Raw genomic sequence first — 27,189 nt, 5'->3', positions numbered from 1 at the left:
GGTGTTGCACAAAAGTTATTGGCAAATGGGAATGAAATTAGAAAATTGCATTTTTTTGCCAAATTTTCCATTTTAAACCATTTTTTCCTCTAACAAAGCAAGGGTTAACACCAAAACAAGATTGTATCTTTATTGCCCTGACTCTGCCGTTTACAGAAACACCCCATCTGTGGCCATACACTACTGTACGGCCACACAGCGGGGCGTAGAGGGAAAGGTGCGCTGTTTGGTTTTTGGAGGGCTGATTTTTATGGACCGGTTTATTTACACTGTGTCCTGATTCAACCCCCCTGATGCACCCCTGGAGTAGAAACTTCCTGAAAAGGGACCCCATTTTGGAAACTACGGGATAAGGTGGCAGTTTTGTTGGGATTATTTTTAGGGTACATATGATTTTTGGTTGCTCTTTATTACATTTTTGTGAGGCATGGTTACCAAAAATTTTAATTCGGAAATTTCATCTCCATTTACGCCATTAACTGTTGAGGAACACTGAAAGGGTTAATAAAGTTTGTAAAATCAGTTTTGAATACCTTGAGAGGTGTAGTTTCTTAGATGGGGTCACTTTTGTGGATTTTTTACTCTAGGGGGGCATCAGGAGGGCTTCAAAAGGGACATGGTGTCAATAAAAAAGGCCATCAAAATCGGCCTTTCAGAAACCATGTCGGTCCTTTCCTTTTGCGCCCTGCCTTTTAGTGATACAGCAGTTTACGACCACAAATGTGGCGTTTCTGTAAACTGCAGTATCAGGGTAATAAATATTAAGTTTTGTTTGGTTGTTAACCCTTGCTTTGTTACCGGAAAAAAACGGATTGAAATGGAAAAGTGCCAAAAATAGCTGTTTTGGCACAGTTTGTTTTTTTTTGACCGTGTTAATCTGGGGGGTTAGGTCATGGGGTATGTTTATAGAGGAGATTCTTACGGACGCGGCAATACCTAATAAGTCTACTTTTTTACAATTATTTAGGTTTTAGACTATATTATCCTTTTTGATACAAAAAAAATGTTTTTGTATCTCTAAAGTCTGAGTCATTTTTATTTTTTATCTTATGTAGGGGCTCATATTTTGCGGGATGAGATGAAGGTTTTATTGGCACTATTTGGGGGGCTATAGGACTTTTTGATCGCTTGCTATTAAAACTTTTGTTGTGTAAGGTGACAAAAAAAGTTCTTTTTTTGCACCGTGGTAATCTGGGGGGTTAAGTCATGGGGTATTTTTATAGAGGAGATTATTACCGACGCAGCGTTTTTTTATCCAATGTCAGTGGCTAAATTGGGATATAAATTTAGTAGTCCATGGAAGTGTGATACTCCCTGAAGCAACCGTCAATGCAGAGGCCCGGATGATCGGGGCACGTGTCGCACTGAGTAGTGGTGTCCTTCCGTATCCCCCTCCTGCGACACACTCTGCACTTTTTTTGCGTCCGTCCCTTCTTTTCAGTATGGGGGGACGATCCGGGCGCCTCCAGTTCCCGAGGTACTCCGGCCTGCTCTTTCCCAGTCCGAAAAGATCAGGGCCTTGAGGACTGCCTCATAGAACTGAAGGAATGTCCCTGTGTTGCCAGCGCTTCGGGATAGTACAAAAGAGTTGTACAAGTCAACCTGCACCAAGTAGACCGCAATTTTTTTGTACCATGCCTGAGTTTTGCGCATGGCGTTATATGGCTTGAGGACTTGATCAGAGAGATCAACTCCTCCCGTATACCGATTGTAGTCGATGATACAATCGGGCTTGAGGACCGTTGCCGCGGTACCTCGCACAGGGACAGGGGTGATGCCGTTACCATGAATTGTGGACAGTACAAGGACATCCCTCTTGTCCTGGTAAGGGCACGGGTCGCACCCCTGGGGATAGGTACCTGGAGGGGGTGGGCAGGGAGGCCGCGTTGATTTTTCCACACGGTCCCACAAGCGGACGTGGATCTGGCGGCGAGGGACTGGAACAAGGGGATACTAGTATAAAAGTTATCCACGTAAAGGTGGTAACCCTTATCTAGCAGTGGGTACATAAGGTCCCACACAAGTTTCCCGCTAACACCCAGAGTGGGGGGACATTCTGGGGGTTGAATACGGGAATCTCGCCCCTCGTACACACGAAACTTGTAAGCGTACCCTGAGGTACTCTCACAAAGTTTGTATAGCTTGACGCCATACCTCGCCCGCTTTGAGGGAACATACTGGCGGAAAATGAGTCTCCGCTTGAACGCAATGAGAGACTCATCAACCGCGACCTCCCTTCCAGGTACATAGGCCTGTACAAATTTGTCCCCAAAATGATCGATGACCGGCCGTATCTTATACAGACGGTCATAGGCTGGATCACCTTGGGGGGGACATGCTGCATTATCAAAATAATGCAGACATTTCCGGATGGCCTCAAACCGGGAGCGTGTCATGGGCGTACTGTAAAGTGGGGTCTGGTATAGGACGTCCCCACTCCAGTAATGCCTGACACTAGGTTTCTTGACCAGGCCCATATGCAGCACGAGGCCCCAAAATGTCCTCATCTCGGCTGCACTGACCGGCATCCAGCCACCGGGCCTGGCCAAAAAGGAGCCCGGGTGTTGAGCAACGAACTGTTGGGCGTACAGGTTCGTCTGCTCCACCATCAGATTTACCAGTGGGTCACTGAAAAAATTACTAAAAAAGTCATATTCAGTGTAGCCCTCTGTGGAAATCTGGATTCCTGATTGGCCTACAAAATCAGGAATCACGGGCTCATATCTCTCTGGGGTACACCAGACAGGTTCACCGGAAGGGTGCTCCGGTGGATTTAACTGGTGGGCCGGAAAACTAGTACGAGCCCCAGAGCTGCTCGTACTAGGGTGGCCCACAGGGTCCCTAGCATGGCGGTCCCCTTGCTCCGCCTGGCGGTATCTACGCCGCCTTGGGGGCTCATCATCATCGCTAGATGATGAGGAGGACACGGATGAGAACAGGAAAGTGGGGACATCCTCGTCCTCACTGGGACTCTCGGAGTCGGAGGCAAGCTAAGCGTATGCCTCCTTGGCCGAGAACGTCCGGCGGGCCATAGGGGAGTGTGTGTCTGCGTGTGTATGTGCGTGTGTGTAAATCTTTATTTGGTGTGCGTGTGTGTGGGGGCACGGGTGTTCGTGGACTTATCCCTAAAACTAACAGAAAAAAAAAAGACTAACTAAAAGAAGGAGGGAAAAATGTGATAAAAAAGTTTTTAAAAAATTCAAAACTGCTGATCAACCGTCCGAAGTTGATCAGCGGTGGGGTGTGTGATGAGCTAACAGTGGCCGGACGCTAAGAGTGCCGGCCACAGTCAGCGTATGCACAAAAAAAAAAATGCCTGCGCCCTAAAAAAGTTTTGGGGGGGAGGGGGGGCAGGGGGGCAAGCAGCAGCACCGCTGTGGACCCCAGACACCCTACTTAGGGTGATGCAACCAAACTTTTTTTTAACACTAACTTTCCCCTTTATATCCCTGCCTAGCTCAACCTTTCCCTATACTTTCCCTAATTACCTGATGATAAAGATGGGGGTACTGGGGCACAGATCGGGTCCTGGGAGCAAGGATGGGTGCTGGGGCACAGATCGAACACGTGCAGCAGCAACGCTCCTCTCTCCTCGGGCTCCGGACACAAAAGGAGGAGGAGAGGAGCGCTGCTATCATTTGAAACTGCCGCCGGCCCGCCCTCCTACCAATCAGAAGTGATTCTGAGAGGTGATGTCACCATCACCACTCAGTATCGCAGGATGGTGATTGGTGGGGTAAAATCACACCACCGATCACCATCCTGTTTCGGGTTATCGGGTCCTCAGAGACCCGAATAACCCGGAAACGCAGAAAACCGCAGGTCTGAATTGACCTGCGGTTTTCTGCGATCGCCTACACGGGGGGGTCACAGGACCCCCCAGCGCATTTGCCTCAGGTGCTTGCTCAATGATTTGAGCAGGCACCGGGTTCCGATCACCGCCCGCCGCAATGCAGTGATCGAAAATACACAGGGCGTACAGGTACGCCCTGTGTCCTTAAGTACCTAAAAAACGCCTCCCAAACCACCAGCATTACCTTAAAGTAGCTAGCAGTATGTTTCTAAAGATCCTTTTCTACATCCAGCCAGATGCACCAAAATCTTGAAAAACAAACTTTAATCCACTGCATGCGCTATGTAACAGCAGAGTTTGAAGTCTCCTTGATTCAAGTCAAGACAACCACACACCCTTTCTCTGCCCCTTCGCTTTTAGTTGATAGCCAGCTGATAGTTTTCGGCTGTACAGCAAAGCCGGCCGAAGTCTCACATATGAGCCCTGACATCTCTATTAACGTGCCTGCACTGTATACCGCTGTTAGGTAGTTTTCAGCGGCTCAATTCGCAGGCTCCCGGGTGTGAGTGCACATCAGAATGTTCACCTGCGCGGCTGTCAATCAGAGGTGAAGGGGCGGGAAAGGGGGTGTGGTTATCCTGACTTGAAGTGAGGAGGCCGCTGCCCCCTTGACTTCAATCTCTGCTGTTACATAGTGCATGCAGGGGATTAAAGTTCGTTTTTCAAGATTTTGGTGCATCTGGCTGGAGGAAGTAAAGGATCTTTAGAAACATACTGCTGGCTACTTTAAGGTAATGTTGGTGGTTTGGGAGGTGCTTTGTAGGTGACAGGTTCCCTTTAAGTGATTCATCAGAAATTAATTGCAAAATGTAACAGCGGCAGCTGCCCGCCAATGTTCCTTTGCTTACCGCCGAAGTTCCAGGCTCCGTGTTCAGCTGGGATCTGCTGTTGCTGTTCCCCATTCACTACTGCAGTCATGGGCACTGTTCTTGCAGGCATTGTCAGTCCTGGAATCTGCTCCTCTCCAGATGGCTGAGTGTCAAGGTCCTTGCGTCCTGCAAAGGTTGCTGATATCGCTGCTTGTGTTCCTCTTTACCCGACCCATGCGTGTATTCCTGGACTCCACTACCTGCTTGATCCCTGCCTGCTTGCCTTGACTCTCCTGTTGCCAACCTGGATTGCCTGACCTGTACCTGTGCCGCCTGTCCTGACCTATTGTTTGTTTGACTTCGCCTCTGTCTCATCCTTCGGTCCTGCACAGTTGATCTTGGTTACAACTCGGCCTGCTGACTATGACTGTAACTCTGATACCTTGCTCTAGCACATCCTGGTCTATCTGGACCAGCTGCCTTTTGTGCCAATCCTCCTCAAGAGGTAACGACCTGGTGTTCCCAAGTCTATCCCCACCATCAGGGGTTTTGTGAAGAATGAGGGGTTTACTTAGACAACGCCCTTAGAGGAGGTAGGACACGTGGCACAGTGGGTTCACACACACTTTCAGATTCCCCGTGTTTTTTTTTTTATTCGTAACAATTAGGTTTGTTTGGATTTAATTTGCTTATCTCTATATGGAGTGTTTAAGAACACCTTGCACTGTCAGATTTTTTATTCAATTTTTTTTTTTTTAAATGGTCCAAAAATAATCTTTTTTGAGTGGCAGATGTTTTCTGCTGTTTATGCACACACAGTGGTGTAGGAAGAAGCAATGACTTATGTCTTAACAAGTAGTCTCCTGATGGTGTCAGATGCTGTCTTCTCTGTAAAATGATGGCTGCTATTTTGAGTGATTTGTGCCGGAAAGTCACAAAAGTTTCAGATTTGCAGAAAATTAAAATCCTTATATTTAACCATAAAAGTGCTCAATGGTAACTTCCTAAAATACATATTCAGAAGAAAGGACATATGAATTTTTTGGGGAAATATTATTATGATGCATTCTTATAAGAAAGTGTCTTGAAGGTGCAGCACAACTGCCCAATTAACACAACTTTTAGCTAGTTTTGGGAATAGCTCCTTGCCTGAACCAAGAAAACAGTCAGATACTTCTACCTCCATTTATTTTCATTCACTGCCTTAGCCCTCTGCTGAAAATGATTATGAAAGCTGCAAGAAACTTGTCAGCCTGGAGTGCCGCTAAGTACAGCATATGACTCTTTTTAGCCAGAAATAATGTAAGTTGTGATGTGTGATTGTTTTCCTTGACATCTGTCAAGATATTGGTGAGGAAAATTGAAACAGACGTGGTGCTTAATTGCATGGAATATGAAAGGCCCATCAATCCAAATCATTTTTATTGCAGGAATTCGTTCTCTACGTCGGTGCTGAAATTTTGTATAAACTAAAATAAAATGCGTTAAAAATTATAATTAGGACCTTCTCCCCCTCATCTTATAGCAGAGTTCACTAGGCAGGCCAGGACGGCAAAATCGAAATGAGAGTCAAATTGTTCTTTTTCAATTGTCCCTTTATACTGACAGAAAGCAAAGACTTTTCTGCCGCATAATTGTTCCATTATAATACTGTTCTTAAAGGACAACCATTTTAAGTTATTTGTACAAAACCATTTCAACTATAGCTAGTACAAAAGGTTTCCACACAATAATATTTTATTTGCATAAACTTTTGGAGTGTTATATGTGAAACATTAAATGGAGGAATGAAAATAGCATTTAAGCCCTTTTATTTTACAGAGTATGTTTTGAAAAAAGCAAACATACAGTAGACGAAAAAGCATCCGAAATTGTAGGATGGTTGGGCCAAAATATAGGCAATTAGGCACATTAGATTGATGTCTGCTGCCCCTTATGCACTCTAGAAGCCATTAGACTCAAGCTAAGATTTTTATGGTAGGAACAAATTTATGTAGGGGTAGGACGCTTAAAACAAAATAACGAATGCTTTATTAACTTATTGTTAAAATATAGGGGTATCTACCCGTCACTGCAGTAAGCAGCAACTAAATCTTCACTAATTTATGGGACCACACCTATAGCAACCACATACAGTCATGTGAAAAAATTAGGACACCCTTTGAAAGCATGTGGTTTTTTGTAACATTTTTAATAAATGGTTATTTCATCTCCGTTTCAACAATACAGAGAGATTAAAGTAATCCGACTAAACAAAGAAAACTGAAGAAAAGTCTTTTCAAGATCTTCTGTAAATGTCATTCTACAAAAATGCCTATTCTAACTGAGGAAAAAGATAGGACACCCTTGCCCCTAATAGCGAGTGTTACCTCCTTTGGCTGAAATAACTGCAGTGAGACGGTTCTTGTAGCCATCTACCAGTCTTCGACATCGGTCTGAGGAAATTTTACCCCACTCCTCAATGCAGAACTTTTTCAGCTGTGAGATGTTTGAGGGGTTTCTTGCACGTACAGCCCTTTTCAAGTCACCCCACAGCATCTCAATGGGATTCAAATCTGGACTTTGACTTGGCCATTCCAGGACTCTCCATTTCTTCTTTTTCAGCCAATCTTTGGTTGATTTACTAGTATGTTTTGGGTCATTGTCATGTTGCATGGTCCAGTTCCGCTTCAGCTTTAATTTTCTAACTGATGGTCTCACATGTTCTTCAAGCACCTTCTGATACACAGTAGAATTTATCGTGGATTCTATGATGGTGAGCTGACCAGGTCCTGCTGCAGCAAAGCAGCCCCAAACCATGACACTTCCACCTCCATGCTTCACAGTTGGTATGAGGTTCTTTTCTTGGAATGCTGTGTTTGGTTTACGCCAAACATGTCCTCTGCTGTTGTGTCCAAATAATTCAATTTTGGACTCATCTGTCCAAAGAACATTATTCCAGAAGTCCTGGTCTTTGTCAACTTTATCGCTGGCAAATGTCAGTCCTCGATGTTTCTCTTGGAAAGCAAAGGTTTCCTCCTTGCACACCTCCCATGCAAGTTAAACTTGTACAGTCTCTTTATGATTGTAGAGGCATGTACTTCTACATCAACAGTAGCCAGAGCCTGCTGTAGTTCTCGAGATGACACTTTAGGGTTTTTGGATACCTCTTTTAGCATCTTGCGGTCTGCTCTTGGGGTGAACTTGCTGGGGCGACCAGTCCTGGGCATGTTGGCAGTTGTTTTGAAAGCCCTCCACTTGTAGACTATCTTCCGGACAGTGGAATGGCTGATTTCAAAATCTTTTGAGATCTTTTTAAATCCCTTCCCAGACTCATAGGCTGCTACAATCTTTTTTCTGAAGTCCTCTGACAGCTCTTTTGCTCTCACCATGGTGCTCACTCTCACTTCAACAGTCAGGAGCACACCAAACTAAATGTCTGAGGTTTAAATAGGGCAAGCCTCATTCAACATGCAGAGTAACGATCTACTAATTATGTGCACCTGGTGTGATATACCTGTGTGAGATCTGAGCCAATTTAAGAGGGAATACATGTGAGGGTGTCCTATCTTTTTCCTCAGTTAGAATAGGCATTTTTGTAGAATGACATTTACAGAAGATCTTGAAAAGACTTTTCTTCAGTTTTCTTTGTTTAGTTGGATTACTTTAATCTCTCTGTATTGTTGAAACGGAGATGAAATAACCATTTATTAAAAATGTTACAAAAAACCACATGCTTTCAAAGGGTGTCCTAATTTTTTCACATGACTGTAGATGGCAATGAAGCCAACTCGGGATATAAGTTGGATCTCACAAACTAAAACCCACCAACACTTAGGGGGCTAAGACACCACAGGTGCCGGTTGTGTGACCTGGGTGGAGGTACCATCTGGGTGGATAACTGGTCTCAGCAGGGCACCAGGTATCACTCCTAACAGTGAATGTCAGCGCGCAGACATTCACTGCACTAGCATAGTACAGGTGCGGGATTGTGGCAGGGCAACACCCTTAGCTCCAATTGATGTATCTGGAGCAATGATTGCCCTGACACTTTCCTTGGTGGTCAATGCTCTACGCGTTTCCATGCATTAAACATGCATTTCATCAAGAGCAACGTGCACCATGAATAATACAGCCCAAAGCCTCTGACATAGGTGTTTGACCGAGGCTGTGAACGTGTACCATGAATAATATAGCCCAAAGCCTCTGACATAGGTGTTTGACCGAGGCTATGAACACTAAGCAGCAGTAGGGTGACCTGCCTGACACCGGATTCCTCTAGTGTGAGGTACGGTGTTGTCACTTGTAATCTACTTTCCTGCCTAGGCTGACCACCTCTAAGTTGAGGCGCGGCGTGCTGTGCAAACAAATAGGCGCTGTAATGGCTCCCAGAACGCCGAGATTTACAGGGTAAACCCCGTCCCACTAGACACGCCCCCCGCCTACCAGCCAATCCGGCCAGGAGGCTCGGTACAGGATTAACCACTGGCTGAGCAGCGGGAGGGACTACATCAGTCCCAGGGAAAGCGCAATGCGCCGCATTATAACCAGGGAAAATCATAGCGGCTCTATATAAAATGTCATCGCAGCATTAAAACCTAAACATGTGTATACAGTGGAATGAGACCACAATCGAGGACCCTGAAAAGGAGCGCTGACACTCAGCTATATATGTAAGAGAGCTCATATACACTCACCTAAAGAATTATTAGGAACACTTGTTCTATTTCTCATTAATGCAATTATCTAGTCAACCAATCACATGGCAGTTGCTTCAATGCATTTACGGGTGTGGTCCTGGTCAAGACAATCTCCTGAACTCCAAACTGAATGTCAGAATGGGAAAGAAAGGTGATTTAAGCAATTTTGAGCGTGGCATGGTTGTTGGTGCCAGACGGGCCGGTCTGAGTATTTCACAATCTGCTCAGTTACTGGGATTTTCACGCACAACCATTTCTAGGGTTTACAAAGAATGGTGTGAAAAGGGAAAAACATCCAGTATGCGGCAGTCCTGTGGGCAAAAATGCCTTGTGGATGCTAGAGGTCAGAGGAGAATGGGCCGACTGATTCAAGCTGATAGAAGAGCAACGTTGACTGAAATAACCACTCGTTACAACCGAGGTATGCAGCAAAGCATTTGTGAAGCCACAACACGCACAACCTTGAGGCGGATGGGCTACAACAGCAGAAAACCCCACCGGGTACCACTCATCTCCACTACAAATAGGAAAAATAGGCTACAATTTGCACGAGCTCACCAAAATTGGACTGTTGAAGACTGGAAAAATGTTGCCTGGTCTGATGAGTCTCGATTTCTGTTGAGACATTCAAATGGTAGAGTCCGAATTTGACATAAACAGAATGAGAACATGTATCCATCCTCTGATGGCTACTTCCAGCAGGATAATGCACCATGTCACAAAGCTCGAAACCAATTTCAAATTGGTTTCTTGAACATGACAATGAGTTCACTCTACTAAAATGGCCCCCACAGTCACCAGATCTCAACCCAATAGAGCATCTTTGGGATGTGGTGGAACGGAAGCTTCGTGCCCTGGATGTGCATCCCTCAAATCTCCATCAACTGCAAGATGCTATCCTATCAATATGGGCCAACATTTCTAAAGAATGCTATCAGCACCTTGTTGAATCAATGCCACGTAGAATTAAGGCAGTTCTGAAGGCAAAAGGGGGTCCAACACCGTATAAGTATGGTGTTCCTAATAATTCTTTAGGTGAGTGTATATCTAATAGTACCCCTCAAATTATATACATGGATGGACATAGGTCTAATAAAGGCCAGTGTGCATTCAAATAAAGGGGGCAAACAAGATGGCATCATTGAGGCCAGATGGTTTGATGGTATTCAAGGAAAAAATCCATCTCGCCTCTTTTTGTAACAGGATGCGGTCACAATCACCGCCCCTCAATGACATCTTCACAGAATCAATCAACTGAAATTTGACCGATGATGTTTTTCCACTGTGAAATTCTGATACATGGCATGCAATCGGGGTGTCTTTTAGGTTCTTAATGTCCAGAACATGTTCCCCAATGCGTCGCCTGAGCTCTCTGATGGTTTTGCCAACATATTTAATGCCGCATACACATGTCATCAGGTAGATAACACCAACCAACTTGCAGTTGTAAAATGACCTGATAAAAAAGGTTCTCTCTGAGGTGCTGCTGGCAAAACTCTTGGTCTTGTCTATAAATCCACAGAATTTACAAGATCCACAGGGAAACCTCCCTGTAAGCGAATTCCGCAACCAAGACTGTGGTTTAGGGCTTACATATAAGCTGTGTGTCAACATATCTCGTAAGTTGTTGCTACGCCGGTAGGTGACTAAGGGTGTAGATAAGGGTGAATCATACTGCCAATATCAGGATCAGATTTAAGTATATCCCAATTTTTTAACGAGGACTTGGCGTACAGCCTCATGGGCACTATCATACGTACCAATGATTCTGACAGTGTTGTCACTAGTATCCCTCTTTTTGGGGGATAACAGAAGATCCCTGTTGGTACTTAATGAATGTTAGTACGCCTGTCTCAGGCATCGCTGGGGATAGCCGCGACCTTTTGGGATCCCTCTTTTGAGGGCCAACGGGTGCCCACTCTCCCATTTCAACAAATTATTGGTAGCCGTGGGCTTCCTAAAAACGTTAGTACTAATGTGCCCATCAGCATCAAGTGAAATGGTGAGATCTAAGAAGGAAATAACAGTAGAATCAATCTCCAACGTAAAAAATAACCCTAGTGTGTTAATATTCAGGGCTGCAACAAACTCCTGGAACAAAACTCTGCCACCCTCCCACAGGACCAGCTCATCATCGATGTATCTGATCCAGAGGGGATGACAGATGTAAAATGCTCCATATCCTAACAGAAGACCACCTCCCTTTCCCACCAGCCCAGGTAGAGGTTTGCAAACGTCGAGGCACAGGGACTGCCCATTGCGACCCCCTGAGCTGGTGGAAAATCCGCCCATCAAACAGAAACACATTGTGCTTGTGAATGAAACTCAAAAGTTCCATGACAAAGGTGTTGTGGTTCCTGCAATGCTCGCCTCTTTGTTGGAGGAACGTGGGGACCGCTCCACAGCCCAAGGACAATACATTTTTGTCCGGTATAAAATCAAATATATCACTCCCAAATATGTACAAATGCCATGCAAGAATCTAGTACATGTAATAATAATAATAATAATAATAATAATAATAATAATAAAATAACGCAATGCTATTATTTTTAATAATAGAAAAAAGTGTAAAAACAAGGCTGCCTGGTCGAAGGCACTAATCAACTGATCCATATGACTTTATGAACAAATTGATATACATACACTGAACACTATCAATAAGCTGTAATAATCTGTGTTTCCTGAAAAAACTCCAAAAAAGGGGAGAATCAAAACATAACTTATAATGAAAGTCTTCTAAAAAATGTCTTTAAAAAAATCAAACCTTACAAATCTGGGTTCAATAAATTAGCATAACACATGGAGAAGCATCTTCAGATAAACAAATATGGGGGAGATGTCACGACTGCTATCCCAGCAGCAGTCGTGTCGCACCAGACGGAGGGGAAGGGGGACCCTTATCTACGGATGGGAATAGTATGGCCACCCCTGACTAACCCTAAGCTGGCACCTGTCTGCCCTGATACCCTAGACGGGGTGTGAACCCGTGCGGCGAGCAGGATGCCTAAACCCTCAGTCACCCTAATCAAGCCTAGAGTGGGGAAAGGCCGATGGGAGCACTAGTCACCATCACTCATGTCTAGGAGAACAGCAGGGGAAGACAGCAACAAACAAACTATAGCAAAGAAAGACTTATCCAGTCACGAGCAGAGAAGGCGATCCCAATCACGACAGTCCACGCCGGACAAGAGCTCCACAGCAACACCATCAAACGATCTCCTTCAAAGGTCAGAATAGATCTGGAAGTAAGGACTATATCTGGCAATGACTGCAAGTGAAACTGAAACTAATATAGTAGCTGGGAGTGGCAGACAGGACTCACCTGAGAAGGATGCCTACGAACTCCCAGTCAGGACAAAAAGGTTCACAAGGCAAAACCCGGATGACATACCCTGAACCATGGAGATAACTCCCAAGCTATCGTGAGTAGCAAGTCGCTGCGACCTTCTCCTCCCAGACCTGTCTGGATCAGTCACAGTCGTGACAGTACCCCCCTTTCTACGAGGGGCCCCCGGACCCTCAAGACCAGGCCTCTCCGGATGGGAGCTATGAAAAGCCCGAATGAGTCTGTCCGCTTTTATCTCTGAAGCGGGAACCCACATTCTCTCTTCGGAACATTAACCTCTCCAGTGCACCAGGTACTGAAGAGAGTGGCGAACATATCGTGAGTCAACAATCTTTTCTACCTGAAACTCAAGACTGCCATCAACGACCACCGGTGGAGGCGGTAGTGGCAATGGTTCAGGAGGTTCTACATATCTCTTGAGCAGAGATCTGTGGAAGACATTATGGATCCTTAGAGTCTGAGGTAGCTCCAGACGAAAAGCCACCGGGTTAATGATCTTAATTACCCTATAAGGACCAATAAATCTCGGACCTAATTTCCACGAGGGAACCTTCAACTTGATATTTCTGGTAGACAACCACACCAAGTCATTCACCCCAAGGTCCGGACCTTCAGAGCGCTTCCTATCAGCCACACGTTTGTATCTACCACCAATTCTCTTCAAACTTTCTTGCACACTCTGCCACACTGAAGAAAGTGAAGACGCAAATCGTTCCTCCTCGGGAATGCCAGACGGCCCCCACTCACTAAACGTACAAAACTGAGGATGGCAACCATACGCACCAAAAAATAGTGACTTATCGGTGGATTCTTGACGACGATTATTAATGGCAAACTCGGCTAACGGTAAATAAGATGACCATTCCTCCTGATTTTCGGAAACTTAAGCATCTCAATTATGTCTCTAGGTTTTGATTGGTACGTTCAGTCTGACCGTTGGACTGTGGATGGAAAGATGAAGAAAACGACAGATGAACCCCTAAACGAGAACAAAAAGCTTTCCAAAATTTAGAAACGAATTGGGTACCACGATCCGAAACAATATCGGAAGGGACCCCGTGAAGCTTCACGATGTGGTCAATAAAAACCTGAGCCAGTGTGTTAGCATTAGGCAATGCGGCAAGAGCAATAAAGTGCACCATTTTACTGAATCTGTCAACCACTACAAGAATAACAGTTTTCCCCGCTGATACTGGTAGATCCGTAATGAAATCCATTGATAGGTGCGTCCAAGGCCTGTTGGGGATGGCTAGAGGTAAAAGACGCCCTGCCGGACGAGTATGATCTACCTTAGAACGAGCACAGGTAGCACATGCAGACACAAAATTCAACACCTCCTGGCGCCATTTAGGCCACCAGAACTGACGAGACACTAATTCAGAGTTTGCCCTACTACCTGGGTGTCCTGCCAGTGTGGAGTTATGGTGTTCTTTTAGTATCTCCAGGCGTAAATTTTCTGGCACAAACAGTTTATCCGAGGGGCAGGAGGCCGGGGCGTCCCCCTGAGCCTCCAACACCCTCCCCTCTAAACCTGAGTGTAATGCAGAGACCACCACCCCCTTTTGCAAAATGGGCTCTGGTACCTCAACATCACCCCCTCCAGGAAAACTTCGAGACAATGCATCCGCCTTAGTATTTTTTGCCCCCGGGCGATAGGTTATTACAAAATTAAACCTAGTAAAAAATAACGACCACCGAGCCTGTCTAGGGGTGAGACGTTTAGCAGACTCCAGATATAATAAGTTTTTGTGATCAGTAATCACCGTGACTGGATGAACCGCCCCCTCCAAAAAATGACGCCACTCCTCAAAAGCCAACTTAATAGCCAAAAGTTCCCTGTTGCCAATATCCTAGTTCCTTTCTGCAGTACACAATTTCTTGGAAAAGAAAGCACACGGACGCCATTCACCAGGGGACGGGCCCTGAGATAGTACCGCTCCCACCCCCACCTCTGATGCGTCAACCTCTACAATAAAAGGAAGCGAGACATCTGGCTGTACGAGAATAGGGGCCGAGGTGAATCTCTCCTTCAGAGATGCAAAGGCAGTTTTGGCTGCATGTGACCATTTGGAAAAATCGGATCCCTTTCGGGTCATGTCCGTCAGTGGTTTGACCACCAAGGAATAGTCCTTTATAAACTTTCTATAAAAATTGGCAAACCCCAGGAAGCGTCGCAATGCCTTCAGGTTCTCAGGCAGATCCCAGTCTATAATCGCCCGGACTTTCTCTGGATCCATGCGGAAACCTGAATCTGACAACACATACCCCAGAAATGGCAGTTCTTTTACGGCGAACACACATTTTTCTAACTTAGCAAACAATTTGTTGGCCCTTAATATCTGCAGCACTTGTCTCACATGGATCTTATGTGTATCCAGATCCGGGGAATAGACCAGGATGTCATCAAGATATATCACAACAAATCTCCCGATAAGGTGACTAAAAATATTGTTGACAAAATGTTGAAATACCGCAGGCGCATTAGTAAGACCAAATGGCATGACCAGATTTTCATAATGCCCTTCCGGAGTATTAAAAGCCGTCTTCCACTCATCCCCCTCTTTGATGCGAACCAGGTTATAGGCTCCTCTGAGATCCATTTTGGAGAACCATTTAGCACCAGCAACCTGATTAAAGAGGTCGGGAATGAGAGAAAGAGGATAGGGATCTCGGATAGTTATCCGGTTTAATTCCCGGAAATCCAGATTTTTAACGAAAAAGAACCCTGCAGCCACAGGTGAAGAAGAGGGTCTGATGTGTCCCTTAGCCAAACTCTCCGAAATATAATCTTTCATAGCCTTCCTCTCCGGGCCGGAAAGATTGTATAACCGGGTTTTAGGTAGTTTTGCCCCAGGTAATAGATTAATCGGGCAATCATATGGACGATGAGGTGGTAACCCCTGACAACCCTTCTCAGAGAACACATCCATAAAATCTGACAGAAAGGCAGGTAAAGATCTTACAGAGAGTGTAGAGCACCTACTACTCAAGCAGTTGTCATTACAATGTTCACTCCACTCCACAATCTCCCCGGCCTGCCAATCCACCACTGGATTGTGAGTCACCAGCCAGGGAAGCCCCAATACCATAGGAGCCGGAAGACCGTCCAGGACATAACAAGAGATATGCTCTTTATGGAGGTCCCCTACCTGCAGATGGATATTATGGATGATCTGAGTTAACTCTCTCTGAGTAAGAGGGGAGGAGTCGATGGCAAAAACAGGAATAGTTCTGCATACCGGTTCCGGAGTAAAACCCAGAGCCTGAGCAAACCGTGAATCCACCAAGTTGACCCCCGCCCCACTGTCCAAAAAGACGGAACAGATCTCAGTTTTATTGCCCGCCTCAACGGTAGCGGACAACAAAAACTGAGACATGCGTATGGAGGAAACGAATACGCCCAGACTGTTCTCCTCCGCACAATCTGGGGACTCTAGTTTTCCGGCGGCTCCTTTGTTTGTGGTCTCTTGGGTTCTGAGGGAAAAACCTTTACAAAATGACCCCTCCCCCCACAACGAAAACAAACCTCTGACCTACGGCGGAACTTAGGAGGATTCACCCGTCTAGTGGCGCCCCCTATTTGCATTGGTTCGACTGGACCATAACAGACCGATCCCTGCCCTATAGAGGCCTCCGTAAAATTTAATAGTCTCTCCCTGAGCCGTCTGTCGATTCTTATGGACAGAGACATAGCAGCCTCAAGAGACCCAGGGACCTCGTATACCGCCAGCGCGTCTTTTAATTTTTCAGACAACCCCTGGCAGAACTGACTCCTAAGGGCCGAGTCGTTCCATAACGTATCAGTAGCCCACCTACGGAATTCGGAACAATATAGTTCAGCAGACCGGTTCTCTTGCCGAAGTCTACGTAGCTTAGACTCAGCCAGTGAGACCCTGTCCGGGTCATCATATACGAGACCCAGGGCTTCAAAAAACTCCTCCACTGATCGTAAGGCCGGAGAGTCTGATGGTAGGGAGAAAGCCCAAGCCTGCGGATCTCCGTGCAGGAGAGAAATTACAATGCCCACCCGTTGTTCCTCACCGCCGGAGGATCTAGGGCGTAACCGGAAGAACAATTTGCAAGCTTCTCTCCCTCCTGAGAACCTATCAGGTAAAGCCACTTTTGGCTCAGGAGTACCTTGGTTTCCCGTAGCAACGGTGGAACCCAAGGATTGCTGCTGCAGCACTGTTGCTTTTAATCCTGCCACTTCAAGGGATAACCGCTGTAATTGTTTCGCCAAAACCGAAACCGGATCCATAGTGGAACAGACAAAATACAAAGCAAAACAGCAAGCAAAAAAGCAAAAAAAAAAAAAAGAAATGTCATTTTTTTTTTTTTTAAAAGGCCAGATATACTGTCACGACCGCTAGCCCAGCAGCAGTCGTGTCGCACCAGACGGAGGGGAAGGGGGACCCTTATCTACGGATGGGAAATAGAATGGCCACCCCTGACTAACCCTAAGCTGGCACCTGTCTGCCCTGATACCCTAGACGGGGTGTGAACCCGTGCGGCGAGCAGGATGCCTAAACCCTCAGTCGCCCTAACAAGACTGGACTGGGGAAAGGCCGATGGGAGCGCTAGTCACCATCACTCACGTCTAGGTAAACAACAGGGGAAGACAGCAACAAACAAACAACAGCAGAGATAGACTTATCCAGTCACGAGCAGAGAAGGCGATCCCAAACACGACAGTCCACGCCGGACAAGAGCTCCACAGCAACACCATCAAACGATCTCCTTCCAAGGTCAGAGTAGCACTGGAAGTAAGGACTATATCTGGCAATGACTGCAAGTGAAACTGAAACTAATATAGTAGCTGGGAGTGGCAGACAGGACTCACCTGAGAAGGATGCCTACAAACTCCCAGTCAGGACAAAAAGGTTCACAAGGCAAAACCCAGATGACATACCCTGAACCACGGAGCAAACTCACAAGCTATCACGAGTAGCAAGTCGCTGCGACCTTCTCCTCCCAGACCTGTCTGGATCAGTCACTTTCGTGACAGTATGGGACTGACTAGCTGAGGAGGAATTTGGCTTCTCCTGGTCTCTGGACGATACTCACAGTTAGCTCACAGGGTATGGTTTTTCCTGGAGTTCTGGAGGTGGCTGCTTGCTTGTCACCAGCTGAGGCTGAAGGGCTCAGACTGGGAAAGGTGATCTTTTGTCTCAGCCGAGACACGATCCTGGGTTGGGATCCCTAGAACTGGGAGCTCCTACCAGCACAGCCTTCCCCTAGCCGGGGTGGCTGGCACACTCACTCTAACTTCCTTCACCACCCATGAGGCAGGATGTGGGAACATTCCACACCTCCTCAAAGAGGGGGGAGCTAAACTGGAATGTACTATTCCAGTCTAGAAATGCTAAACTGTTACTAAGGCCCTGCTGACACATTGCTGCCACCTGCTGGTGTACATGGAAATTACAGCAAATACATGTAATGTAACAAGGGCTTTCAATGCACATTTGTGAGGAATATTAAATAAAATCACATTAGATGACAAGGCACATGTTACCAACAAATAGTAGCGGGGAAAAAGAGTTTAGTAACATAACTCTGGGATGTTACACATTGTCCTCCAAGCCAGTTTAAAACCATGGCACCCCCCTACCCCCCAGGGTTCTGTACTCTTGCAATACGTGGATGATTTGTTATTGTGCAGTGTGTCAGAGGAGGCCAATGTAACAGATGGTTTATCTTTGTTGAAATGGTTGTCTGAATGTGGACACAAGGTGTCACGCAAGAAAATGCAATGGTGTAAAAAGCAAGTTAAATACTTGGGCTTTGTTCTCACAAAGGGAGAAAGCAGAATTAGCGCAAAAAGAGTCCAGTCTGTTGCGGGCCTGGTCACCCCGCACACCAAGAAAGAAATGTTATCTTTCCTTGGTATGATAAACTACTGCAGACAATGGATTCCTGATTGCTCCTTCTATGACAATGTAATGAGCCAAGCCACTCTGGCAGACATGCCAGATCTTATCAGGTGCTCTGAGGAAATGTTTAATGCATTTGATTTTTTTGAAATGTTCTTTAATGACAAGGCCGGGTTTGGGCCTCCCTGACTACAAACTCACATTCCACGTATATGCTCGACCAAATTGTAAAACCATGGCGGGTGTGCTGACACAATATCAAGGAGGCAAGTTACGTCCTTGTGCCTTTTTCTCAAAGGTGGTTCCGGCATCCGTCCAAGGAATTCCGGCCTGTCTGAGATCTCTTGCAGCCTGTGCTATGATGGTTGAGTTTGCAACGCCACTCACAATGGGACATGGGACTATACTGTACACCACACATGATGTAGTAGGCCTTCTCAAAGGCATACACACAAAGCACATGTCCGCACAAAGACTATCTGGATATGACATTCTACTCCTCAGCAATCCCTTCCTCCAAATCAAATACGCAACATACACCTCAGGTCCAGCACCTATCTTGAATGCCCTATTAGGACTTAAAGGACCTCAGGATCACTTGACAGAGGCACATGATTGTATACACGCCATACAACATGAGACATCACCCCGCTCTGATTTACAATCTGTACCAGTAGAAGGGGCTCCTGATGTTTTTGTTGATGGATCCTGCAGCAGACCAAATTACAACACTTATCATGCAGGATATGCTATTGTTATGCTACCCGATGTTGTCCTGGAAGCCAGACCCATCACATACCAATCTGCACAAGCAGCAGAATTAATTGCACTCACGAGAGCATGCATGCTACATGAAGGCAAGCCAGTCACCATTTTCACTGACAGCAGGTACGCACATGGAGTGGTCTGGGACCACGGGGTCATTTGGCAAAGGAGAGTATTCATTGCAGCTGATGGTAAGCACATCTCACATTCACAACTTGTCAAACAACTTTCAGAAGCCATAAGATTGCCCTCAGAGATTGCAATTGTCCACTGCAGGGCGCATACTGGTGGTAAAGATCATGTGTCCCAAGGCAATGCCCTGGCAGGCGCGGAGGCCAAGAAGGCTGCACTGATGGTCCCGGCCACATTGCAAATGGTCAATTTAGTACCTCCTTCACTTGAGTTAACTTAGATGCTTGTGGATCTCCAGTCCTCAGCTAATGACGATGAAATGGCCGATTGGTGTTATCCAATCATGCAGTAGAATCCTAGGACAGGATTAATCTGCAAAGAGGGGAAACCATGCATACCACAGCACAGCTCCCATCTGTTCATTGCACATTTTCATGGAGTAGGACACAACAGCATTCAAACAACACACATGCTGCTAGCACAGAATTTCTATACTACAGGCATTAAACAGTTAGTGTCAGATTTATGTGGGAAGGTGTATCACATGTTTGAGGAACAACCCAAGCACCAATGTCAAAGTCCCACATCAACACCTTGATTAACCCACCACTCCTTTTAAACATCTGCAGGTAGACTTCACACACATACTTAGACAGAAAGGTAAACAAGAATACGCCTTGGTCATAGTTGACATGTTCTCAATATGGCCAGAGGTCTACCCTACAAGATCAGAAGATGCCAAAACAGTAGCAAGGATACTGACACATGACATCATTCCAAGGTGGGGCTGTCCATTGGTAATTGAATCTGACCAAGGGCCAGCTTTCACCTCAAAGGTAAACAAGGCGCTGACAAGACTCCTTAAGGTTGAATGGAAATTTCATATCCCATACCACCCACAAAGCTCCAGCATTGTGGAACGCATGAACAGAACCCTAAAAGATAAATTGAGAAAGGCAACAGGGGGGCACATTTGAGAAATGGAAAGATATACTGCCAATAGTCTTAGCTGAGATCAGGATGACCCCTTATTAAAAGCTAGGGATATCACCATTTGAGATACTTATGGGGAGACCTTTTCCCACACCATGGGCAAAGAACCCACTGGTAGTACAGGAAGGGGACCTCGACCTCATTAGAGAAGAATATGTAACCAGACTGATTAAAGCCCTAAGTGAAATTGAGGAAAAAGTTGCTTGTAAGTCTCCTTGTCTTCCACAGGAACCAACTCACCCATTCCAAGTGGGAGATATTGTGCTGATAAAGAAATTAAAGTAAGGAAAATTTGCAGGAGACTTCATCTACGGACCACCGACTACAGTGGTAGCCGTGACCCGCACAGCTGTACTTACAGAAGAAGCACCTACCTGGGTGCACGCCACCAAAACTGGTAAAGGAGGCACCCCAAAAGGAGGTAATAACGGGGACAGACAGTCCTGACCTCGAAAAAGGACAAAGTGAGGTACTAACGGGAGCAGACAGCTCTGACCTCCACCAGGATGCACTCCCTCAATTCTGGAAGATGGCACAGACGGTCCACTTGGACTGTAGGATTACAGACAATCCTAATGACTCTGCCGGAGGATAACAAAGCTGAAGTTGCTATAACTCAGAAAGGTGGAATCACTTCCTTCTGGTACAATTCCTCCAGTACTCACGTTGCAACTTACTCCTTCTGTTTATGCAGCATAATGTAGTGCAGTCCTTCCACGAGATGTGGCAACCACTATAAGAATGGACAGGCTTATATCTGTATTACTGACCCTTATTGGGGTAATAGATGCGCATACTGGGGGTAAGTAGGATGGAATACAGGAGAAGACTGGGGGTATAAACCACAGAATGCCCTTAATCAAAAGGATAAGAATGGTAAATCCTTGATTAGTAGAATGACAATTATCAACGGAAACTCGAGGATTTATCAGTCGAGCTCAAAAGAAACTCAGGTATCGATAACCCTTGGGATCAGTATTTTGGCTGGTTGACTAACTGGAAACAGGCACTTGTACAGTTGGGAATCATTATCCTGATAATTATTATAGTAATAGCAATAGTTGCAACATGTATCATACCATGTGTACGGAAACTGATCATGAAAGGAGTATCAAATATGTAATTTTATGAGACTCTGCTGCCTAATCCTGAAGGCAACTCACCTGAAGGATATAGAAAATATCTGGCGGTATACAGGGAAAAGGGCAAGGGTAAGAACCATATTATCCAAGAAATTCGGTTCTAAGAGCGGATTGAAGAGAAATGTGACTCCATCTTGTCTGCTCTAAATATGTAAAGAATTGTGATAACATCTCACCCACGCACTGTTTCAAGTTCCCCCGCTGTGAGTTAAGTTTCGCATATCTGTCCCAGGACAGATTCTGGGAATCCCCCACAACTAGTACAAACGTTCTTGCCTTATTCAGGGTCATTCGGCCCAACTGCATACATTCTTATATGTAAATGATTAAAACCTATTCTTTTTGCATACTGCACGTACACATACCATATAAGGATGTTCCGGTAGTATGTGTATGAGCAACAATGTGTATCTTTATGATTAGTTTAACGCCGTTGTTATGCAAACTTTTCTACTGCCTATATAAGGCCAAGCTATAGCATAAAAAAGTTAGAGTATTTCTCACTGACACCTAGGTGTGTGTCATGTAATTGCCGGCTGAGAAATATCTCTCCTGACGTCAGTAAGATCAAACCAAGGTGGTCTTAGAGGTCCAGAAAGGTCCAAATCCTTTCAATCTCCACACTATGTCACCTTGCAACTCTGTGGTTCCCTCATGCTGCTGCCATCTCCACACTATGTCACCTTGCCACTCTGTGGTATCCTCCTGATGCTGCTACTGCTACTGCCATCTCCACACTATGTCACCTTGCCAATCTGTGGTCTCCTCATGATGCTACCATCTCCACACTATGTCAGTTTGCCACTTTGTGGTAACCTCCTGATGCTGCTGCTGCTGTCATCTCCACACTATGTCACCTTGCCACTCTGTGGTCTCCTGATGCTGCTGCTGCTGCTACTGCCATCTCCACACTATTTCACCTTGCCACTCTGTGGTCTCCTCATGCTGCTGCAAACTCCACACTATATCACCTTGCCTCTCTGTAGTATCCTCATAAAGCTGATGTTGCTACTGCTAACTCCACACTATGTCACCTTGCCACTCTGTGGTCTCCTCATGCTGCTGCCATATCCACATTATTTCACCTTGTCACTCTGTGGTCTCCTGATGCTGATGCCCATTCAAAAACTGTGCCACCTTGCCAATCTGTGGTTCCCTCATGCTGCAGCCATCTCCAGACTATGTTACATTGCCACTCTGTGGTATCCTCCTGATGCTGCTGCTACTGCCATCTCCACACTATGTCACTTTGCCACCCTGTGGTCTCCTCATGCTGCTGCCATCTCCACACTATGTCATTTTGCCACTCTGTGGTCTACTCATACTGCTGCCATATCCACTCTATTTCACCTTGCCACTCTGTGACCTCCTGATGATGCCGTAACCTCCAAACTTTGTCAACTTGCCACTCAGTGGTATCCTGCTGCTTCTGCAATCTCCTCATTATGCCAGCTTGCAACTCTGTGGTCTACTCATGCTTCAGCCAAGTCCACACTATGTCACCGTGACACTCTGTAGTATTCTCCTGATGCTAAAGCTGCTGCTACTGCCATCTCCATACTATGTCACATTGCCACTCTGTGGTCTCCTGATGCTGATGCTGCTGCCATCTCCACACTATGTCACCTTGCCACTCTGTTGTCTCCTCCTTCTGCTGCCAACTTCACACTATGTCACATTGCCACTATGTGGTCTCCTCATGCTGCTGCAAACTACATACTATATCAACTTGCCACTCTATGGTCCCTCATTATGCTCCTATATCCACACTATGTCATCTTGCCACTCTGGCCTCCTGATGATGCGGCCACCTCCAAACTATGTCACCTTGCCACTCTGTGGTCTCGTCATGCTGCTGCGAACTACACACTATGCCACCTTGCCACTCTATGACCTGCTGATACTGCCACTACCTCCAAACTTTGTCACCTTGCCACTCTGTTGTATCCTGCAACTTCTGCCATCTCCTCATTATGTCACCTTGCCACTCTGTGGTCTACTCATCCTTCTTCCAACTCCACACTATGTCACCTTGCCACTCTGTGGTATCCTCCTGATGCTGCTGCTGCTACTGCCATCTCCACACTATGTCACCTTGCCACTCTGTAGTCTCCTCATGCTGCTGCCATATATACACATTTTCACCTTGTCACTCTGTGGTTTCCTGATGCTGATGCCACCTCCAAACTATATCACCTTGCCATGATATGAAACACAATGAAATTCCAGCACTTACGATTTTGGTAGCTAAAATCTTCGTCTTTTATTCAGGCAGTAGACAATATAGACAGGACATCCACCCACAAGTGTAGCAACTTTGACGCGTTTCGAACAGTAGTTCTTAGTCGTAACAATGAGCAGTGTTTCCTCTGGTAGTTTTATGTTGGTTTGTGAAGTAATTACTCTGTCCCCCCACCTGGAGGGCGGGGGAGCATAGGAGGCAGAGCATACTTTAACCTCTTGTTTTCCAGGTGAAACATCGCTCATGTGTTTTACAATATACATAGGTAATTTATGCATCCACATAAAGTCATAAGTTTATTAATATAATCTAACGTGAAATATGACATAAATAAAAGCAGTATACATAATAAAATTGTGATGTAATATCACATGTCATAGTAGCAATGGAACACCACATTAATTATATATAACAGCATTTCTGCATAGATCCATATGTGATAGTGTTACATTGCTATATGTGACATAGGCCCTTTTTCCTCCACTAGTACTCCTTTTTTTTTTTTTTTATATATATTTTATTGTTAGAATACAAAAATTCAAATCCATATTACATATTTGATATTATAAATTCCATAAATCCGCCAATTCTAATCTGTGGACATAATTGACAATAATTTCATGCAAATATCCATAGTAATGTCAATATTTGAAAATCAAAAGGAGGTCTCCTACTGGGGAGGGTGACAGGACTCACCCGACATCCAAAGCTTAATAAAGCAGATGGACAAAGCAACCCATTTAGCCCAGGTTCTCCATAAGCTGCAGGGATAAGAGGCCTGAAATCCAGACAGCCGCCCAGCAGCGAGCGCCACTCGCGCACGCCATCCCCCAGACACGGGTAAGTACGAACAGAAGGATTGGCACTCATGTGGCCGATCGCTTGATGCTCACATACTGCCTAAAGGCGAGCTTGCAGCGATCTTTAATCGCAGGCATTTGATAAAGCAAAAACCGGAGAGGGGGGTCCAGCAGTCTTTTACCACAGTGGTGGAAACCCACTCGTATATTTTACTGCCTCATCCCCATATGATTAAGTCAACTATCCGTTACATGGTTCGCCATACTTCGTGTTTATTCACATTGATATTTCGTGCGGCAGAGAACTCGAGACGAGTGTCACTCGGCAGTTAAAGAGGATATAAACAAAAAACAGAGCCAGAGACCTGCTCTGTCTCTTTAAAGGAGCACATAGTAGCGCGCCCACCGCGTGTGTCACCTCCCTGCCCGCAATTGAACCTCATGTCTGACGGGAAGAGCCGTATCCCGAGCTGCGCCCGATACCCGGGCACCCCCGGGTTCCGAGCCACGGTCCCCTACCCATGTACCGCTCGATATTATAAATGGATAAAAATTCCCACCATTATTTAATACCGGGAATTCCCCCCTCCACCAGTCCTAGAGACCCTCCTGTGCTCTAATATACCTTCACATTCTTCATCAATATGATACATACAGAAAAGCCAGACAACTAGAATTTTCCCCAACTCGCCCCACCAACCCACCCCCCCACCTTGCAGGAAAAAAAAAAAAAAAAAAAGACAAAGGAAAGGAAGGAAGGATCATAATTAATTAGCCGTATCCCAATCTTTCCATAAGCTATTCCACTTTAAATAGGATCCTCTTTTTTTGTACAGGATCTTCTCGTAGCTTTTCACTTTCTCTACCAAGCCCAGCCATTACAGTCTGGGGCGGAAGAGCAAAACCAAGATCTAGAAATCAGGAGCCTAGCTAAGAACATCACCTTAATCAACAAGTGGCTTTTTATGGGTTGATAGTTAACCTCAGATAAATCTCCCAGGACCCATATCCTGGGAGACAAAGGAACAACAATTTTAAGTTTACGCGCCAGATTCTTTTGGACCAGGCTCCAATAACTACTCACCATTGGGCAGTCCCAGAACAGATGTAAATGATCTGCCTCGGGATCGCCACAACGGGGGCAGTCAGAGGAAGCCCTAAGTCCTCTTCTATATAGCCATATGGGTGTCACATAGATTTTGTGCAAAATATTAAATTGTACAACAGTGTGGTTAAAATTGTGTGAAACCAGTTTTAAACTTTCCCCTATATTCTCCCAGTTAGGAGGGCCTACCTCTGAAAGGAGAGAAGACCAGGCTCTCTGTCCTGGAGAGAAAACATCCAAAAAAAATTATCCATTAAGTGTCTGTAACAGTGAGATAGTTTAATTCTCGTGGCAATTTTCTTACAAATTAAATCCTGTAAAAATACAGAAGTATCTATAATAAAAAGGTGACTATTCAAAGTGTTAGAAAGTGCTGACCTCAATTGGAAATATGCGTACCAAGCCACCTCACCTAAATTTGCCCTTAATTCCATAAGGGGCAAAATTTGTCCACCACTAACTACTTGATGTAAGTACTGCACATTTTTGGTCCTCCAATACTGGCGGCAGCTTAAATCATTTAAATTAAAAAGTTTTGGGTTATGCCATAATGGGGTGCAAATAAGCGATGCCTTAACTCCACACCAGCTCCTTATGGCCGACCAAGTCTTTATAGCCATTCTGCAAAACAATGTGTACCCGCTAAGTGTATTTGATAGATAATCAGATTCCAGTACGGTGAGAAAATCGGAGAAACCTGCATCTTTCACCACTTTACTGCAGAAAGGGCTATTTTCCCAATCATTAAAAAGGCAGAGTTGGGAGGCCACAAAGTAGCCCCTAAAATAGGGGAGGTTAAGACCTCCCCGATTGTAGGGCATAGAAAAATAGAGTGCCTTCAGTCTCACGCGCTTCCTCCCCCATAGTAAATCATTGAGCATCCGCTCTATCAATCTAAAGTGCTTGTCTGTAATCCATATAGGCGAGTTGCGCAAGACATAAAGAACCTGGGGAAGCACTACCATTTTTATTAATGAAATTCTGTCCGCTCTTGCTAGAAGAATTTTTTGCCATATCTTAATTTTTGCTCTTAACTTTACTAACAAAGGAATCAAGTTAAGTTGTAAATATTCCTGAGGTTTAGCAGAAACTGTTATCCCCAGGTACTTTATTGAATCAGAAATCGTTACCTGATTATTAGATTCGCCTCGCAACTCACCTATAGGGAGGAGGACGGTCTTATCTCAGTTGATCTCAAGTCCAGATAAATCAGAAAAATGGCCAACCAGGTCCATTATACGAGGAAGGGTGGTATCTGTTTGATGAATAAAAACCAAGATATCATCTGCGTAAAGGGATACGCGGTCATGCTGCCCCATTATGCCAAAACCAGCCACCTCCGAATCCTGTCTTATCAAGGCCGCTAAAGGTTCAATATAAATATTAAATAAAAAGGGGGAAAGGGGACAGCCTTGGCGGGTGCCTCTTCCCAAAGTGAAACTCTCTG

At 45.4% G+C, this 27,189-nt stretch overlaps 1 long non-coding RNA gene across 1 annotated transcript; it reads left to right on the top strand.

The window, feature by feature from the left end:
• The first annotated feature begins 3,971 nt into the window (after positions 1–3,971).
• On the top strand, positions 3,972–20,797 carry LOC120991782. Its single transcript, XR_005776806.1, has 3 exons — positions 3,972–3,982; positions 11,403–11,405; positions 20,682–20,797. It is a non-coding gene; the product is annotated as an uncharacterized LOC120991782 (long non-coding RNA).
• The last annotated feature ends 6,392 nt before the right edge of the window (positions 20,798–27,189 follow it).

This window comes from Bufo bufo, chromosome 2 (genome assembly GCF_905171765.1).
Source record: "Bufo bufo chromosome 2, aBufBuf1.1, whole genome shotgun sequence".
Classification (NCBI taxonomy): Eukaryota; Metazoa; Chordata; class Amphibia; order Anura; family Bufonidae; genus Bufo; species Bufo bufo.
The sequence above is the reverse complement of the archived record's forward strand: the minus strand, read 5'-3'. Positions and strand labels throughout refer to the sequence as shown.